The sequence below is a fragment of the Onychomys torridus genome, chromosome 5 (genome assembly GCF_903995425.1).
Source record: "Onychomys torridus chromosome 5, mOncTor1.1, whole genome shotgun sequence".
Lineage (NCBI taxonomy): Eukaryota > Metazoa > Chordata > Mammalia > Rodentia > Cricetidae > Onychomys > Onychomys torridus.
In genome coordinates, this window is record NC_050447.1 from 113,883,817 (window position 1) to 113,891,329 (window position 7,513).

Genomic DNA, 7,513 nt, shown 5'->3' on the forward strand with positions numbered 1-7,513 from the left:
AGGAGGAGGAGGAGGAGAGGAGGGCGAAGAGGAGGAGAAGGGTAGGAGGGAGGAGGAGGGGGAGGAGGAGGAGGAGGGCCAGGAGGAGAAGGGCGAGGAGGGAGGAGGAGAGAAGGGTTAGAGAGCTCCCGTGTGCGCTCGGAGAACTCCCTCTAATGGTAGAAACTTTTCCCTTTCCCAGCTCTTCACTAACAGCCTAATCGCCTCATTAGCATATCAACAATAGTCCAATTGCTCGCCAGTACCACAATCTGCCGCCGGCCGCTCCGACCCAGGTATAAAGGCCTCTTCAGCCCGCGAACTTGCTCCCAGAGCACACGCCTGCACGCCTGCCTGCTAGCCCAACAGCTCTGCCCAGAGCTCCACCACCCTCCCTTGCTCGAGCTGCCCCTACCCCGGCCCAATTTCATCCCTTTCCCCTCTGCCTGTCTTCGGATCCTGCCAGCCAAAGATGCCTTGGATTAAGCTCGGTACTACGCAGGGTACCAGCGGCGGGGCCAAGGAGCCAACTTTTAGTACCCCCTACCCCTGCTACTACAGCCACCACTACCCGATCTGCCTTTCGTCCCCGTCCGATTTTATTAGAAATCATTATCCCTTTCGCAATGAATCGTAACCACCAAACCAGGACCAGCAAAGTCACTCCAGGATTTTTGCCCAACTGGAGATCGCCTCCGCTCACGGCTGTTACCCCCTCGGGCTGCAGCGCCCTGGGAGTTTTATTAGCTTTGCGCTTTCCCCCAGGTTGGAGATTCTGCCAACCGGCTCCGGTGGCTCGGTTGGGGTTTGCGATCTTTTAATTGCTACGTGTAAAATAAAAGTTGTACCCTGAAGAGGTTACTCGACAGCTCCGGGGGTTAAATGATTTTCCTCCCGTTTGTGTGAAGCTGGAGCGGGGTGCTTGGGCTGGAAGGTTTCCCAGGTGCAACGTGGACAAGAACACAGAATTCGGATGAAGACGCAGAGCTGCTTCTGGAGTGAGCCGAAAAGCAGACCCATGAGCGCCTGAGACTCTCCATGCTGTGTCATACGTGCATCAAAATAAATCACTGGGAATCAACTCTTCCTGTGCTAATCGGCTCCAGTTTTCCCAAGATTCTCCTTTTTAATTAAAGAAGGACGCGATCCTTCATGATTTGATGTTACTAACGCCGGAGCGTTGGCGGCGCAGTGGCCGGCTGGTGAAGAACCCGGAGGAGACACCTCCTTGCCCAAGTTGACCACTCCCGACTCTCCAGCTCCACTCAGGGGCTTACTCACTCCACGGGGGACCCTTCCTCCCTTTCAGCAATTATTTTAAAGTAAGAAAAAAAATTCAAAGACTTTAATGTGATAGTTTGATATTCAGGGATTTCTCTGGCTGAGTTTCCCCATCAGCACTTTAAAAAATATTTCCATCTGTCTTTCTCTTGTTAATTGTGGAGAACTGCTCAGCAGCAGCAGATCTCCTCAGAGACCTCTGCTTCATCTGGTTCTTTTTTCCTTTGGTTCTCACCCACCCCCCCCCCCCAAAAACCTCTACTAGGCCTCCTCGATTTCCATAGTGAATCCATCATGGGAGTGAAGACTTCGCCAAATCCAAGCGTTCAGTAACAGGTGGAAAAAAGACAAGAGAAGGGAAGAGCCCCCCTCTCTCCACTCAGAGCCGAAGGGGAACAAGTTTTCTTTCTCAAGACCCTACCTAGCTAGCTAAGCTAGAGCTTCTCTCCCCGAAAAGCCAGAGACAAGGCCAGAGGGGACAATCTCCCTTTCAAAGACCCAAGGCCCTGGGTACTCCCTAGAGATGACTTCTCACATTTAAGCAGTCATTTGGCCGATGGGTCTAGAAGCGTGGCACCCCACTCTGTCTCCAGAAAATGGTCAACATTCCAAGCAAGACCCTGCAAGGTTTTCCCCCAAAGCCTGCTGAGCAGCAAAAACGGCTTGAACCCTGGGGCTCAGATTCTGGGAGGGGCCAGTACCTCCACTCTCCCAGAGGCAGCCGCAGCACCGTGCCCTATGACCTCTAGGCCAGCTCCTAGGCCTTCGAGCACGGGTTTTTTACATCCTGCGGACTGGGACTTGCCAGGGTGCTTGAGGGAACTCTTAAGTTTCGCTTTCTTTTCCTTCACTTGTGACCTGGGAAAAGGCGCTTAAGGGTTTATATCTTCTCCTACCCGACCCTCATCCCCTCCCCTCCTCGCTGCTCAGTGCCCCACAGATCTCAGGCTCTAAACCAGCTAAGGGCTACTAAACTGTTGTTGTATTCCCGCCAGGGGCACCATTGACGTGCAGATTGGGGCCTGCCAGCTCAGTGCCGCCGCCGCCCCGCAGTGTGGGCGCTGATGAAAGGCTGGGGAGAGCAGTTGGGTAGCCCCTGAGCCCGGCGAAGCTCAAGCTTGCATGAGCCTCATTACCACAACTCATCTCCCCGCAGCCAGTGCTGCGTCTGGGCAGGGGTTCGGGTTCCCTGGAACAGCAGCGCTAAGGCTGGAGTTATGGCTGAGGATGTAGGCCTGACCTGAGAGAAAGAAGATTGTGACACCAGGAGAGAGACCAAGAAACACCAGGGCCAGAATGATCCTCTGTCTGATCGCCAACATCGAGTCGGGGGATGCTCAAGTGACTAAGCCTGGTGGATCTGGTCCCGTGAGACTCAAAGCCACTAGCCCTCACCCCCAGATTCTGGCTCCAGCCACTTGCCAAACAGTAAGGCTCTCAGCTGCAGGCCCTGGGCTCCACCCTTCCTTAGCAATCGGTGGCTTTCAAATCCAGCCAAGCCTGGGTGGTGGGCGCCTTCTCAAGGCCTGCAGAGTTCTTGGGAATTTAAGGATGATTGCCGCCTCTGGCCTCAGCACCCAGAAAGAGAGTTAGTTAAGCCCACACGGTGCCGGGAGAGAAGTGAGCTCCAGCATTTGAGCTTGGAGTGAGGCTTCCATCCTTAAATTAAGTCAGTCTAATTTTGAGGAAGGAATATTATTTAGTACTTTTAGCTAGAGAGAGAGCATAAAAAAAAAATCCGCTCAACAAATAAAAGTAGAAAACCTAAAACGAAAACAAACGCAGAACTTTCTTTCTCCAACCCCTGGGAATGTAATGAAGAAGTCACCTCTTCCGAACTGTATGGCTGAACTCTCAGGCAAAAGGAGGGGGAAAAAATAGGCAAACTCCAGGGCCTTGTCCTGGGAGGAGCAGAGCTTTTAGCTCTGGTTTTTAATTTGGGAAGGTCGAACGAAGCCTTTGGTTCAAATTGCCCCTTAGGCTTGTGGCTTACAGAATCTCCCTCTAACCAGGCCTCTGTTGGCTGGGGCAAAAACAGGGCCCCGCGGTTCCTATTATGAAATCCCCGACCGGGGAGAGGCTCCTTCAACCTGGCCAGAGCCGCCCTTGTTTCCCTCCAAGGAGAATGTGTGGAAGCCTGTTCCGGGGCGGGGGCCGGGGTCTGTGGCTCCGGAAAGACCAGACCCAGAGCCTATCCGCTTTGGGATGCCCGCGGCCTAGCAGGGTTACCTTTGGCAGGCTCTAGTACCGGAAATTGCTATCTTTACTCACCATCCCACCGTTCCGTAGTCCAAGAACCGAAAACCCATCCTAGGAAGCCAATTGAGCGAATTTCTAAACTTTGGACTAACTTTTAAAAGTGTCTCTCAAAAAATGTGCTCCCGGCTATCTAGCCATCGGGACCACTTTCCACCCACTCCAAAGGTCCCCCGAATGTAGAGATACCAACCGGACAGGTGCACCAGAACCCCACCCGGACGCGCAACCCTGGGGTCTAAGGGCGGGGCAGGCACAGCCATGGGGAACCCACACCTCCAGCCCTGCGTCCCTCCCCACTTCTTAATTAGTCATCCACCTAAGTTTCTGTTAGCGTGAGGGTGGGAAAGTGGCTGGAGATCAAACCAGGAGTGACCCCAGGGGCCACCTGGCCACCTGTGGAACGTGCGCTGGACTTTTCCGGGACTCTGGCCCGGAGGGCGGCACGCTTGGCCCCCAGCGCCGGGGCTGTCGAGACTGTCGCCTGCGCTGGTTCATCCGGTCTTCTCTCTCCTAGGAGAACTCTTGGGTGCTGCCAGGCGTGCCTCACCTAGGACTCCCCAGCCCTGGGCCACGGCGCTTCTTCTCCGCCTCCCTACTCCCGGCCCCCTCCTCCGCTCCACCCCCGCCCACCTTAGCCCCAGCCAAGGCAAACCCCCGTACCTGCCAGTCCCCCATTTTGGCAAGTATGGACATCGCGTCTAGGCGCTCCTGGCGACGGGTCCCCGCCGGGCATGGGCTGGAGGGCTCTGCCGGGCCCGCTCCCTGGAATCGCTTAGGCAAATCCTCCTTTTTTTTTTTTTTTTTACCTGCTCACTAACATCTCACCTGGCCATAAAGAGCTGGTTACTACCTGCAGACGCATGCGCGCTGGCCTAGGAATTCACTCCGCCAGCCCCAGTCCCAGCACCTCTCTGAGCTGACCTGGGAAGTGATGGATTTATAGCTACGGCAATCTCACCATCAGCTCCAGCTTTTCCCAACAGCCCTAACCCGCTTTCCCGGTCAGTCCCTGGCTAGTGAACCGAAGCCAGGGACCGGCTGCTGAAGGTTGCTGAATCCCACGCGGGTGTGAGCGTGTGTTTGAGCAGTCGTGTGGTGGGGACACCTGCAAGCTCATTCCACCTTTCCCTAGCCCCCGGAACTTTTGGGTTAGAGGTGGGGGATGGGTTGGGGGATGGGCCAGACCTGGAGAAGGGCCCAGATCCAGAGTCCCTGCACACCTGGACGCTAGCAATGGGTCAGGGTCCCCGCCCCCTCCTCCTCACCCGCCCACGAGCTCCAAGGCACTGCCTGCCTTAGCGGATCTGGCTTCCACCCCCAGGGCTGCCTCCGCGGTGGATTCCAGATCAAATGTTGCTCAATAGGTGAAGATATTCGCAACTCTGCTTCATTTCTGTCTCCGAGATTTAGTCTCCTCCCGTGGGCAGAGGGGTCGGGGGCGGGGGGAGGACTACAAACACATACTTGCTCTTTCACGCTGAAAATTTTAACACTTAAGTATAAAGCCCACCAGCCCACGTCCACGGTTCCGGGTCCCATCCTCACGCCCCATATGGCTTCTAGGCTCTTTCTCTTTTTCACTAAAAACTTTTAAAAGCGAGAGTGGGGCGTTGGTGGCTCTGGGCTGGGCAGCTGAGGTTTAGGGTTGGGGTTTGCTTTCCCATGACAGATAAAATCGCTCAAGTGACTTCACTACTGCTTCTAATTAGAGGGGAGTTTAAAAGAAGCCACAGGATTTGGGGCTCCCATCTTGCTCATCTCGGCCAGCAATCACACCTGGCCAGGAACGAGGCGAGGAGATTCGCCCGGGGGTGGGCGTCCTGCTCCCACAGTGAACTATGGTAGCCCTTTACCCCGGGAACTATGAGATCGGGTTGTACTGAGCTCAGGCCTGGAGCACCTGGAACAGACTCAGTCATTTTCCTGTAGCTACCTACCATCGCAGGGACTTGGGGAGAGACAAAGAACTAGTCTCAAACCATTTCTCTGACATGTCAGCAAATACATGTAAAAGGTCAGCCCTGCAGAATGGAGAAGACCGTCTCCACCCCAAAACTACTCCTTCCTACCGTGACGGGGAGGCCGGTCTAGATGGTGCACCCCACTTGAGTGTCCAGGGGAGGAGTGCTGGTGTCTGTGCTTGGGGTCCCTTAAACTGTTGGCCTTTCATCTCAGTGCCGATTTTCTACTTGATTGGAAACTTTCTTGGACCCGTCTTCAAACCTTGCTCAACAAGTTTTGGAGTTTATTTGGAGTTATTAGGTAGAGTTTTTGGGTTCTTTTCCCTTTATTTTGTTTTAGAGACAATGAACAGTCAGGTGGTGTTTTAAACTCATGAATGTCCACACTGAACTCGCCATGGTTATTTTGTTTTTTGTTTGTTTGTTTCTTACAGGCTGATGAAGAGTAGTAAAATCTGCTTTTAGTTTATGTATGTACGTATGTATGTCTTTAATTATCCAAGACGCATGTGGAGGCAGTGTTTGCAGCTCCTTGTGGTTCCCTTGGGGGGCGCTGTGCTCTTTTACAAGTGAGCAATAGTTAGAGATGCCGTCAGCCGTGCCGTTCCCTGACATAAATGGAACCATCACTCACACCCAGAGTGCGTGGCCCGGCCCTGAAACACCAAACAGGATTGTGCCAGGCCAGGGTGGAGCATGAGGAGCTCCATCTCCACCCTTTTTTTTTTTTTTTTTTTTTTTTTTTTTTTTTTTTTTTTTTTGGCGGGCAAGGCGATGCATGCAGGAAGAGGCAAGCAAGGCCGTCGTCGGTGGTGGGGTGTACAAAGTCAATCACTGCTCAGAGAGGGCAGGGAAATTGGAAATCAAAGAGCCTGAACCTTGGGGAAGAACAGTCTTGGGGATCCCTCGTCAGAAGCTGGAGGGAGGAGAAAGATGGAAAAAGAGAAAAGACCTGGAATGTAGCTTACCAGTGGAACTTCAGAGTCCACATCACTCCTACCCTTTCCACTTGTTGATTGCGTGGTCTTGGGCAAGATTCTGAAGTTTTCTGAAACTCGGTTTCCTCAGTTTAAAGCGGGTAGTTGGTGAGAACTCAGGAGGGGAAGCTGAGAAAAATCCCTTTAGCAAGTCACATGACCTTCGATGAGCTTGGAGAGGCTGCCTAGCTGGGAGAGGTGGTTCAATCCTATCACTCCAAACACACCTTGGATTCATAGCACCCAATACCAGTTCAACTCAAGATGAGGCCAGCTCCATTTTCCTCACCGCTGACCCACCAAGGCGGAAATGTTTGTCTAGACCCCTCCCAGGATTCCCTTCTCAAATTCCAGACTTTTGCTGCCTCCTGGTGCCCCGACACCAGTTCCCAGCCTCACAGCCTCTCTATATTGTGCCTCTTCTCATCTGTCTTCGCCCTTCTCAGAGGGACTCAGACATCCACAGTGCTCAGGACAGGATGGAAGAGCGGACCTGAGCCGCCTCCGGGCTTCTCGAACCTAGGCTTAGGGCAGCCCTCCTAGACAGGCAGCAGTGCCCAGTACTGGACCCCCGTAGGCTCCGCAACTAACAGGGCCTTATGACTTAGCACCAGATTGCAAACTTTCTGTGCGCTTCCAGGACGCGCTCTCCGGGAAAGGCAGAGAAGATCGAGTGACAGATGGCACGCAACTCCAGCTGCAGGTAGAGCTGAGTTGGGGCTCTGCCAGGCCTGGAGTATCAGCTACACAGGAATCCATTTCTCTCTTTTAGCGCCACCAGCCCCCAAACCGCAAAAGGAATCCGTGGCTAAGATTACTCTCTGCACCTCATTTTCATTCACCCCGGGGCCACCATGACTCTTCGAATTTGTGTCTGGTGCAGTATTTCTAGCGCTGGCCCCTGAAGTTCTTTAAAAGTACTTGCGAATCTGGATCCAAGACTGAGGAGTGGGTTAACTCTGAAGTCGCTGGTGTGGTGACCTGTGTGTGGTTCGCTTTTCCCTTTGGGGATCAGGAGTCAATGAGCAAGTCCTCAGCACCGCCCTCTTTCCCAGC